Raw genomic sequence first — 13304 nt, 5'->3', positions numbered from 1 at the left:
TAATCTACTTCCACATTCACTTGCAAAACTCTTTATTCTGACAATATATGACAACAATCCTTACAAAATGAGAATTACAATTAAATCAGTTAAGAGAGGCTACAACACACGTGAAATTGCTAACCATATTACTTCATTATAAAAGGAATGTAACCACTAGGCGACCACTCGGGGGGGGGGGGGGGGGTGCATAAACGCCTGGCTTGGAAGGTCACGTTTTAAGCTAAAACGCTAAAGTTACGTACACGGTCTCAAAATACATTTCTTAGCAAAATTATAGTGATATAATAATAATATTTACAACTACATTAAATCACATATTAAAGGAAGCAATCGTTGCGTTTTTAACTTGTGTTTCATAGTCCGTTCCTCTAAATCTATTAGCAAAGCAATCAAAACGTGTTAGCTCACAATCACTTAAAGAAACGATTTAGTTTATTCGTATTTCCAACTATGCATTGTTAAGTTTTTAGTGCACTTTTATAACTTCACTAAATAAACTAACCAATAAATAAATATGATAGCAGTTAAAAAAAGAAAACCAACCTGTGTAAACGTAAATTGTAAAAGGGCGGTAACAATACGAAACGTGGAACAAAAACACTTACTTTTGCTCGCAACGTTACAACCTACCGCCGACGAACATAGTGATACTGATAGTAACAATAAAGCGTTGATTAGCCGTGACGCGAAATATTATTATGATTAGACTGCGTCACGTCTTGCTTGCTGCTTACGTGTGGAACTCATTAAGATTTAATGGTCGGTTCCGCAGCATAGGTTCTTGCAGCGTGTAATGTCGCAATATATTTCCCAATTCTATTTCAAGTTTAAAAGCCACAACGGGCGATTTATCGTAATTTAAAATTCAAGTAAGCCTATCCATCTCTTCTCTTTTTAAAGTTTGAAGGCTGCCACTATTTCACCGGAAAGAAATGGTGCGGTCGAAGATACTTTTCACAGTTTCTTGTTAACCTAACTTAAATTTTATAACTTAGAAACCTAAACTTAACTTAAATCTACCTTCTAATCTAAATCTAACTCGAATAATACCTTAAATAGCTCAAATCAACTTTTCGCCTACCCATTCTCCTAACCGCCTGTCTGTAACATCAGGCTGCGTGACCTACAAATGGTGAAATAATCACTTCGAAGTTTAAATCGTCATTCAGATACCAGTTTAATAAAAACAGCAGTTTTATTGCATTTTCTCACGTGGATTTCATACTAAACTTTAATACATTAGACCCCATTCAAACGTATAGCTACTATTTTCGGGCAACTTACACTGCGTCATTTTAGGTCAAACTACCGTATGCTTAGAGAGCAGTCCCTTGTGCCTTTTATAATCATGGGGTATGTAAAAGAAATCCCAAAGCAAATTAAAGTTGGTAAAAGATTAATATTTTACGTAGATTCGCAACTATTTATCCATTTCCCAAGATAAGTTTTGCGAGAGGAAAGAAAGTTTTAACGCTTGGATTAATTCGGGCAAGCTTCAAAACCCAACCGCATTTTGTGAAATACAATATCGAAAGCTTACCCGAATTTTACAGACCTATCTTGAGCAAGAGAGCATCGGCACTCATGCGTTCGCTGTCTCGTAGGTAGTTTGTTGAAAGATTTCGGTAACTATATTCGGTCCAGTCTCAGGATCTTTCTGGTCATAAGTCAGCGTGCGTTAATGCAACTCTCTTTGAAAATGTTATTAACCGTAGCTTGTAATGGATTAGGACGAGTAGATCTCACAAATCGGAAAAAATTGCTCCGAGGTTTTTGTAACAACGGTTGAATGCTTTCGACTAAAAATTAAAAAAAAAATCCGAACAACAGAATTATGTGTTTTTGTGTAACCTTGAAAGATTATCTCGATCGAGGTAACTTTTACCAAAATGTTGCTTACGTTGGGGTAATTTCCGGGAAAGCATGCGTTCAGACGAAGAAAAGGAAGTTTAAAGGTTACTACAAAAAACTCACTTTTTCGTGCATTTGGTTATCAGTTATCACACAGCTGAAACAACTGCTACTAATTACAACTGTTACTAAGCATGTATTCATATACGCAGCTGAAAATCGAAATAATCGACATTAATTACACGGTAAGTTCTTAGCTCCACGCAAGCGATCTGCCCGTGACCCATTCTGTATTACACCATTCACTGCATTGCCCGCTTTTAGGTGATTCTTCCAAGTTTCCTTACATTACATGAACGTAACCTAGTAAAGTGAGCATCCCATCGCTATTATTGAGTGTATATTATTATTATTGGTGACCATTCGTTGTTACTAAACAATGTTATCAATCACCCGGCTAATCACTTTCGCAAATGTTCGGCTAATGTTCGCATAGGTAGCTATGACGTACACACTACTAGGTCAGGCAACGAATTTACCAATTTAATAGCATGTTCAAGTAGACCTAAAAGATATCTCTCCTCACTTCTGTAATATGGTACTTGTAATTAAGATGTTGTAGAATCGCAATGTACGTGAAGTTTAAGAAAGGGGTAACGTAGCGGGACGTCATGCCACTCGTCCGGCAATTCTCTTAAAGTAGCCGTGCTAAAGCAAAGAAAACAATCAATATTTTATGGTTTAGATATTCGAATAAATCTTCCGACAAGAATCTAAAATCAATGATAATTTCACAGAAAACCCACAATCAATATTCATGCAACCTTTTTCCTAGTCCCTTTGGAACAGGCTTAAATGTCAGCGCAAGGCAGAATGTAGAACACAACATCGTTTACACCAGGGCTTCCCAAACTGGGGGTCGCGACCCCGCAAGGGGTCGCGTAACGAACTTCAGGGGTCGCAGAGCGTATACCAATTTTACACGAAGTACAAAATACAATCAAAACAAAATATACTTCCAGCCTAATAAACATAGAAACCGCCTTGAGACCAGCATTAACAGATATTGAGCCACGGCTGGACTTGCTTTGTAGCAGAAAGCAGTCGGACCAATCACACTGAATAAATGTGTGTGCTTTTTTGTTTGCAGTAGCCTACATATGTGTAAAGTAGTAAGTAGGCTTTGAGTACTGGTTGCTTGAATTCAGTCTTTGTATCTCAATAAATGTCACTAATGACTAATGTATATTTCGCACTGCTTATCAATTTAAACGTGAAGGGTCGCCGAAAACTTCAGAAGTTTGAAAGGGGTCGCGAGCAAAAAAGTTTGGGAAGCCCTGGTTTACACTATACCCTAATCATGTCAGGTAACAGTAACAACCACAATGGTGGTATGGCACGAAAATGTTGGATTGATCAAGTCTTGCATGACCTTTAACTGAGCGATGATTCCTCATTGCTGGATAGTTGTTATGCTTGCACGTGTTATGCACGATTTAATAAGCACATGCATTTATTATTTCTTTTTCTGGATTTTTTGTCTCATTACCCGAATCTGGAACTATTCACTAGGATCACACAACTGGAGGAAGCATCATTCATAACTTGCTCAAGCGCATTACAACAGTAGTGTTGTTGGGGATTAAACATGCGTTGCGTCATTGCGAACCTGGTAGCTAAGCGCTCCTCTACCTAGCCGACACAATTGAAGCATAGGACAATGTTACGCTTATCAAACAACCTAACACGAAGTAAAACAACCCAGATTAAAAAGGAATTATTTATACTTTCTACACCTTTATTTGTTACTTTGGCTTTAACGAAAGCTTACACTTCAATTGGAATATATTAAAACGCTGGCTGAAGTTTTTTATGTAAAAACTTTCAAAACTTGTCGCTAGGTCAAGAATTTTTGTTGGCATGGGAAAGTGACGGGCCATGTAAAAGCCAGGCAAGTAAAATTCACGATCAATTAACTAAGCAGGAGTAGGAACCAAAGGCGGCAGCGCGTAACAGCACATTAAGCGGGTGATTGATGAAAAGCTAATGATTTCTTTGATGATGTCAATGAATAAAAAACTATTGCGTGTACCAACAATCGGTAAACTCAATACTGTGCAAAAAGCGGCTGATCGTATATCAAAGATATTTAAACTGCATTGACAAAAATGTCACTTAAATAAAGACTTTCTTGAAAGGTTATATGTAAGCTTTATTTAATTCATTATATTCAGAAATGGTAGTTATTTGAATTGGTTGATTAACTTCCATGCATCGTAAGCCACGCGTGAGCGTCTTCATAGACCGAATCGGAATTCAAAAGCCGCCGCCGCCCACGATATGAATGTTTTGTTATTTGAACCATGGTAATAAATGCGCTACACGCTTGCGAACAACAAATGAAACAAGCTTACATGAAGTATGTAGTAAATACGCTGCAACAGATAGTTAAATCATGAATGATAAGCTCAACAAGACTATTTAATACTGAAAACTCATGAGAGTTAATATGGATTGGATATGATAGAAACACAGATAACACTTGGAATACACGAAAATCCTTAATTACATAAAAACAATACAGCATTCATAATCGAAGCCAAAAGCGTAAGTTAAAGGTACCGTATTTACCTATGTGTAGCCACAGGGTAATAGAGAGATCGTCAGCAATATGACGTCATCCTTAACAACCAATAGCGTAACTATCCTAAGCCAACACTGCACCATTTGCTTTTCGTTACCGGATCATTTTTAGCGCCGTGAGCATTAATCTTACATTTTTGACTTAACTACGAGCACAGTTAATGCATGGCGACCGATAAACAGCTTGAGTAACAGACGAACCCGATACAAAACGTTACTAGCACAAAATTAAAGTAATTAGCTAAAGGGGTAAAATCAATTATTTATGCAACTGCTGGCCTACCAATCGAAGCCAAAAGTTTCACGGTGAATCAGGTTAAATTGTGGGACAAAATTCCATTTAAGCTTTGATCAGGTGATGATTGACACGATTTTTTTCACAAACTATTTATAGAATATACTATGCCATGATGGCAGTTGTGTCAAAATATTGCTTTTTTCAATAGTACGTTGTAATAGAACATATCATTCATTATAATAAATTAAAAATTCGCCTCCAAATTCAATGCAGATAAAAAGTGACAGTTTTTTGTGCTTCTATTTTAGTGAAAACCTATCTAAGACAATTAGCAATTGACACAAAAGCGTTTAATAATTACGTTTGTGTTTTAATTGCTATCTCTAATTTGCTTTGAACACAACAAAGGCAGCAATTTTGCATAAAACAGTTTGTAGCTACCTCAAGGAGAACTCAAATGGAGTTTCGCTGTAAGTTTCAGCCAAAAAATAATGCACTGACCTACGCCATTTACTTTTTTGGAATAGTGTTAATCCCGCAATACTAGTTATTTAAAAGCGGACAGTTTTAATGAACTATATATACGTACATATAAAACTTTTATTTGTCTACCATTTTTCAAAGATTACCAGCACATAGTATATTTTTAAACTAAATAAGTTCATTGAGCAGGCAACAAGTGCCATCTTCATGGTCCAACAAACTACTGATACGTAATCATAGTTTTGATGGTTTAAAATATGAATGGTAGTATGCAGCGATATTTTAAAACACCCTATTGTATTACTGATATTAAAGTACCGAATTCTGGTAGTACTACCTATACTCTAGTTAAGAGGAGCCGTTAAAAATTCCTCTTCTAGCAAAGTAGTTAACTCAACCATGGCTATCCTTGAAAGAGGTATTTGAACAAAAAAAATCTTCCAGCTGAACGATGACTAAAGCGCCAACCTAGTCAATAAAGGCTAATTAAAAAAATCACTCTTTAAACAATGAATAAATCATACCAAAGCTAAAAAACCAACCAGTAAGAATACATAGTTATTGGTCTCTAATCACTTCCACAAAACAACTTAAAATTAGCGTTGGTAAAGTTATGTAGTAAAAAGTTGCTTATCTGCTATAGATGTCATTTAGGAATTATTGAAAATAAAGTGTTGTTTGTTATTTGCAAATCATCTGTTAGTGAAAATGTAACTTGGCTATTGGCAACTAAGGCAGCCAACTGCTAGCTAAAGGCTGAAGAAATTCAGTTGAATTTTCAGATCTGCATAAAATGATAATTGAGTTTTTCTTAAGATTTTTTAAAGCAAGTTCATTTATAAAAAAAACATTATAGTGGGCCTAGTAATAACAATACAATTCAAATATAAATCAAAACAATTTTTGTCAAAAACAGAGCACAGAAACACAGCATTTATTAGTTTAATACTAGGGATGTGCCGTAAGGTAATGTTTCAGGTTTGTGGAAAAATGAATGTGAGATAACAATATGTATACAACCTCTAGTTCGACACAAATGAATCTCAAAACTAATTGTATCTGTATCAAACAATAAAAGTTCATCTATATGTTACCCAATTTGGCTTTATAAATAACATGATGCAGATTACAAAACAATTTACAACAAAAGATGTTAACAGAAGTTCATTGCAAACCTTAACTGATTTGGTGAACGATCTGTATTCTAAGAAACGCAGTTCTTACTCAAGCTTACTATATTAAGCATATGCTCTAGATCAGGGATGTCCAACCTGCGGCCCACCTGAGATTTTTGTGCGGCCCGCTAGTCATTTTCACTCAAAGTAGTATTTTGAACTTTGAATCTTAGCCTAATTAAAATGTATCAGTCAGCTTTTAGGGGCGCAGTAATAGTACAGTATGGGAGCAACAGGATTATATATAACTTAAAGACTCGAAGAATTAAAGCACGCGCTTTAATTGTTTCTTTATGTACTCTTTTTCCTGCAAGTTTAATAGGTTCTGCGGCCCATTGAATTATTTCAAGTGACAATGCGGCCCACTATAACAAAAGGTTGGACATCCCTGCTCTAGATAAACATATGGATATACATTAAAATTTGTGCTTATTGATTGCTAAAATGCAATTGCAAAATGCAAGGTCACGTCACTTAAATAAAAGCCTGTCACGCTTTTATTTTTATTTGCCACCAATTTTACCAAGCCAAGAATGCATCTTGCTAGATCATGTAGTTGGAATGCCAGAATATTGGCAATCCAGGGTAACTATTGAATAAAATTTTAGGAAGTAAGCACAAGAGAGGAAAACCAAGAATGACCTGGAAGAGAGCATTAAAAAAACTAAGAAGAATGCAGACACCTTGGAGTAAAGTTAAACAATTTGCAAAAGACAGACAAGCCCGGAGAAAATTGGTTGCCCAATGTGCCCTGATGCACAACTGGAACTAAGAGATAGACATTTTTCAGCGGCCGGCAATACTTGCAGCTTCATTGGAATGCTAGGAATACCAGTGCACAACATACATGCTCATATGCTGAACTGCTAATTTTGTACAGAGATCAGATACAGATACAAATCTGAACATATTCCACATACATATTTCTGTTTGCACACAACGATAAGCTAATGGTGGCAGAAACGTGTTGATCTCAATAGTATGATACCCACAGAGGAAAGTGTGGCACCTGCATGCAAGAGATTTTTCTATTTGCATACCGAAACTTTATTATGTTCATGCCAACGTAAAATAAAGAAAAAATGGAGGCTTCAGTGCAAGCCATTACGCCAAAATTTATGTCATTGCACGATTTCTCATCAAAAACATCGTACTTTCCAGTTGGGTATAGCACTCTCAAAAGTGAACCTAAATTACCAATGCGAACTGTATTGATATTTATCATTAAATGCAAAGATAGGTATTTGATGCTTGTATTCAACACCCATCTTGCAAGTTCAGTAGTCCAGCTAGTATGAACTACTGAGGTAAGCCCCTGTACTTACTCAAACCAAATAATAGCAAAGTTTAAAACCTTTTACATTGCAAGTAGTGGATGAGTATGAAACAGCAATACAAGATATATGAAATGGACCTTAGTCCTTAGATACATCCTACGTGCTCTTTGTATTACGCTTCGCACCACAAAAGTAATTTCAAGTTAACTTCCAGTCAAATAAAAACGTAATCCAGCTGTAGCCTAATGTTCAGTTCTAAAAATTGTTGCTGTATCCTATACATAAGGAGATAATCCACTTTAGGGTAAATCAAGTATGATTTGTTTGATTGCAACTTTTTCTCAATACAGAAGTTAAAACGCTTGTGTACAAGTAAAGTTAGGTTAATTGAATAAATGAATCAAAAAAACTTTAAAAACAATGCAAACAACAGTCTAAATAAGGTTTTGATACTGCAAGATAAGAACTACAACAAATGCAGGCTCTGCACCAGACACACGCTGTATAAAGAAATTAAGACAATACATATCACCACAGATTGCAGACACTCGCATTTAGCATATTATGTTAAAGGAATACTATTTTATGTAGCAAGTGTATTATCAACAAATGGCTTTCTCATAATAGTGAATGAATATGTTATGCATATATATGTATTTGTTATATAGCCCAAAACTATCATAAAATCTATCCATTGTGTAAAATAAAAAATTCAATAGATACATACTTGGTTGGAATGCATTAAACAAAATAAAAAGTCATCAACAATAGACTTTTCATCCATTAAGCATCCACTACTACAAGGTCTAGTGTTTCTCTGGAAACCTGAAGTTTCTCACACAAGTCAATTTTTACAGAGCTTTATTTCTTATGGAAAAAACAAAAATAACCTTTGGAGGTCTATCATAATAATAATAATAACTTTAAAGTTAAAAAAAATCAATAATGCTGATTCAACATTCAAGATTGGACAGTTTGCTAAGAGAGCAGGGGATTAAAATTAATTGTGGGTATAATGGCTATTGTTTTATTTGGTTGCGCGGGAAATTTCTCACCCAAAAACAGCAAACTTTCCAATCTGGGAGCTAGCATCGATGCATTGTCACTTTGATTTTGCCTGTCACAAAAAAGCAAGCATAAAGCAATGAGAAACAGTAGAGTCTTACACAGCAGCAACAGTTTGGCAAATACGTAAGTTACTGTGTCTGAACAACGCAAATCAATACCCAATTAGCTTCCACCTAATGTCACAAGTTGGTAAACACTTGGGCTTGGTGCCCAGCTATTTGACTACCAGATATAGGTCTATCCACCAACCATAGTGGAAAGGGTGGTGCCTACACACACAAGATTCATCAACGTGCACGCCAAACTTTTTTGGGTCTAGCCCAGTATACAAGTGCACAACCACAGGATGCCTTTGTACCGGACTAGACGTCAGCTGTTCAAATTGTGCCGACATTTCGTTGTACACTTGTTTACTAAACTCATCTTTTTATCTTCACGCGGATTTGCAGAAAATAAAAACAGAAAAGCTGATATTTGAACGCTACTTTCTAATAATTAAACAAAGAGTTCAGGCTTCAACACGTGCCATCACGCCAAAATTTGCGTCTTTGTAAGCAATATTACTCGTCAAAAACTGCTGCACTTTCCAGTTGGGCCCATCAAGGCTCTAATGTTGGCCTGGAAAACTAGCCTATAGGCTAGTTAAACCTAAAGCTTAACGAAAAACGATTTTAAATGTTTGTTGGGTTGCCAATGGCTGCAATGAAATTAACTACAAGTTTGAGATGGTTGTTTGTTGTTTCTGATTCAACATACGACAGTAGAACAGCACAAAGCGTATAGAACCACGACCCTTGATTACACCAAAATCGTCAGCAGGTAGGTAAAACAGTTTGAGGCAATTTTTGCGACCCGACAATAGCAAGTGAGCCTAATCCATTCCAAATAAGCTGCTAACTTTTAAGCTATAGCGGCTCACGAGCTAAATGTACCGGTACCATACTCCATCAGCATAGGCTAGGTACCCTGTTTCACCTTATGCTATAGGCCTACTATGGTGACTACATCGAGTTACCATATAAAACTTAGATTTAATTAATTTTAGTTAGTTTAAAACCCCACTGGCATTGCTGCGAATAGTATTACTTAAATCTTTATTACATCATAGAGTAGTTAAACTTTCTGGTTTATGACGTTAGTTGTGAGCAACGCAATCAATGCAAAACGGTTTTGCAAGGAGAGTCAGTTGTTCTTTTCAAAGAGTCGTTATGCTCCTTTGCGGATTTTGTATATTTTCTCTCTCAACTCAGCGATGTTCGGAAAGAAATTCAAGAGAATCTTGCTTTCAGTTCTTATGATCAGCAGGTAAAATTAAAAATTATTCCAATAAAGTATGTGATAAATATATCAATTAATGTAATATAAAATTGTGTACGACATAGAATTCTCGTCTATCGAATCAGCGAAGCATAACACTTTGTGACGTAATCGATTACTTCTCTGTTACTGTGCGTGCATTATCAGTCGTCACCTAACAGTCTACGAAGTTAACCCTAGAAAGTGGTCGACTTTATTATGTAGCTGTCACAATGTTTTATCTTGATGTATTCGTTCAATGAAGCTTCAAATATAATCAGAATATACAGTTGTCATTGTTGTGTAACCATTGTAAGGAAGTGGGCAAACCTTACAGGTTAAGGTACCATATACCACTTACCATTACAAGTACTTCAAAACCATTTAGTTTATTTATTTAGTTAATGATTGGATACCTATAAAAGTCTATAAGATTGACAAAACAAGAGGAGCAATCAATCAATCAATCATTTATTTTCCTCAAAAGCGCGGCGGGGACGAAAAATCAAGTCAGTTGCTACTAACACGCCCTAATGAACGGGAAAAAGTGACAAAGCCGAAAAGGCTTAAAACGTGCTAAAAAATAAATACGGTAATAATTGCAGGTACCAACTACAATAGCATAGCCACTAAAGTTTACTAAACCATAATTAGTTAAATTCATAAAACATAAGTATAAAAGCTAAATTAAGCAGACGAGCAGGTGGTGTGTTCAAACAACAGATGGATGAAAATCGCTTCATCGCTGTACATTAGTGGATGGGAAAAGAAATCCCACCATAAAAGACGCCCCATCCCGGGCAAGATCCCGGTTTCTGATGGCCATAACACTATAGAAAGGCGTTGTTGATGAGCCTGAATTTGTACAGCAAAAATGCACACCAATGATAATCTTTGGAAGATGTGATGACAATACTACGCGTTGCAAGAGGGAATTTTCTCTGGTACATCGACAGTGATATACAAAGAATGATGCCAATGCTGTCCAATAGATGGTATTGCTGAAAGGAAACCCCTCTTATTCCGAAGCTGAAGACTCGGATAGCGCCGGTGATGACGTTTCAATCCAATAACTGGTTCCAGTCTTTAATCTTGAAAATATGTAACAGTAGTCTGCAGTAAATATCCGAAATCGTTATGAAAAAAGTGTTGAATATTTACAAGTTACTTAATAAATAAACAGATTGACGTAGGCCTATAATTTTCTTAATCCGATTCAAAATTTTCCGGTAGGCCTACCATCATCTTATCAAAGTTTTTTGTCAAAAAGTACTTGTCATGCGCTTGCTTGATGCTTACTGCATATCTCTAGAGTTTGTCAACAACAAATATGGTGGCAGGTGGTTGAGGAAAGCGTCAACTGTTTTCAAATTGAAAGAAAGATAGCCTACAGCAAGTGAATGTGTAGTAAAAATTTTGTGAAACCAACAGTTCACCATGATTACAGTTACAGTATTTATAAATGTTACCTACACTCAATAACATTAAATTTGACTTAAAGCCAGCAAACATCCATTAGTGAAATACACCTGAAAATGTATACATAATATAGAGAAAAACAAGTATGTAGTGCAATAAAATATATGAAAGTGCTTGCTACTGGAGTGCAGATTTACACAGTGCATAATTACACAAATAAAAAACAAAAATAGTACAAAACATTGTTACATAGTGTCATGCAAGTGTGATGATGAAGCAAAATATTGTTTTATAAAAAATTTTCTTAGAAGTTTCAAACCATTAGGCAAAGATTTCCAAATTTTTGATCCCATATATCGGATCGTTTGTTGCGTTCAGTATTTACTGTAGAAGGGAAAGCAAAAGTTGTTTTGATTTCTTAGCGAATTAGCATATCTCGATAAACGTATTTGGAAATATTTGAAAATAATAGCCTAAAGGAAGTAATAGTTGCTCGGCTTTGAACATGATGATACATATTTCACTATCAAATAAGCTATTTATAGACAGAAAATTGCAGTCCTTCAAAGGACTTCGATAAACTTTGGTTTTATAACCACACATAAGCTCAGCATACTTGTTGCATATTTTCTGAATTTGTTTCAAAACAGATCGGTGGCCATGCTTCCAACCTGGGATAATATGATCTTACCCAAAAGTTTTTCGAAGCAACTATTTCGAAAAGAGGAAAGACACATTTATTTCTTCAGCAAATTAACGTAGTGTCCTGCTGCTAACCAGCGGACAAGGCGAATAACGCAACAGAAAATTTACCAGCGATCGCTATTGTGTATTATCCCTGTACAAAGTATACTTGGGCACATCCCTGTGTCAGTAAAGAGTGTTCAAAATGGTAAGAGTTAAAAAAATGGAAAATTTTATGTTGTTTGTTAAATTGTGATGTTAAATTTGGGGTATACACCTGTATGTAAAACAGGTTTTGACCATTTAGCTTCAACATGCACACTAAACTTCCTAAATGAATCCATTCATCCACACAATCCGTGAGCCGGGAACTAGTTAGTATCCTCACATCCAATTGAGCAGAAACTGTTGAATTGACGCCAGACCAGAGCCGAAGAATTTCTACCCATCAGCCAGCTAAACAATTTCGAAGCCACGGGGCTTTGTTGACGAGGCACCTCAAATATCTTAGTTTTTAATTTCAAAGCGATATCGTTTGGCTTCTTTAATTAGTTCCTGCTCTTTTCCTATCGGACATTCCAGTTTCCAGCTGCTGTTAGCTTTTGACAGCTTTCAGAGATTTGTGAGCGAATAGGGGTAGGATCGTCAAGCAAGTATTCTGTGCTGTCCCCAATCGCCTCCCCAAACACGTAGCGAACCCGTTGGTGGGTTTCCATTTACTGGCAGCTTGTGTGGGAGAATGTCATTTATTTTTCAAAGGTGCTCCTCCGCCTAAAACTCGAATGCGTTCCTTGTTGTCCGGCGCGATGAACGATGCGATATGAACGCAGTATGCAAAGACTTTTCAAATGCCTATAACCTACTATGTGTTCCTTGTTTGTACGCTATAGCCGATAAGTAATTGCGCACAAGATAATGGGATAACCGAAAAGGAATAGAAACTTGTAAACGCCTATTGTCCCAAAATTGTCTTGTAGCAGTTATGAAGTCATCAATAAAAAAACGTTTGCCGAGCAAATACGGTTGAATTTAGTATAGCTAGTTTGATCTATAGGTTGATTGGTTGAATTTAGTTGAATTTAGTTGAATTTAGTATAGGTTGATCAAAAGGGTCAAAACATCCGCGAATACATTGTGTAGCCAACATAGCTAATTTTTCTAGACGTA

This window comes from Clavelina lepadiformis, chromosome 5 (genome assembly GCF_947623445.1).
Source record: "Clavelina lepadiformis chromosome 5, kaClaLepa1.1, whole genome shotgun sequence".
Classification (NCBI taxonomy): Eukaryota; Metazoa; Chordata; class Ascidiacea; order Aplousobranchia; family Clavelinidae; genus Clavelina; species Clavelina lepadiformis.
Note: the sequence above shows the minus strand (reverse complement) of the source record.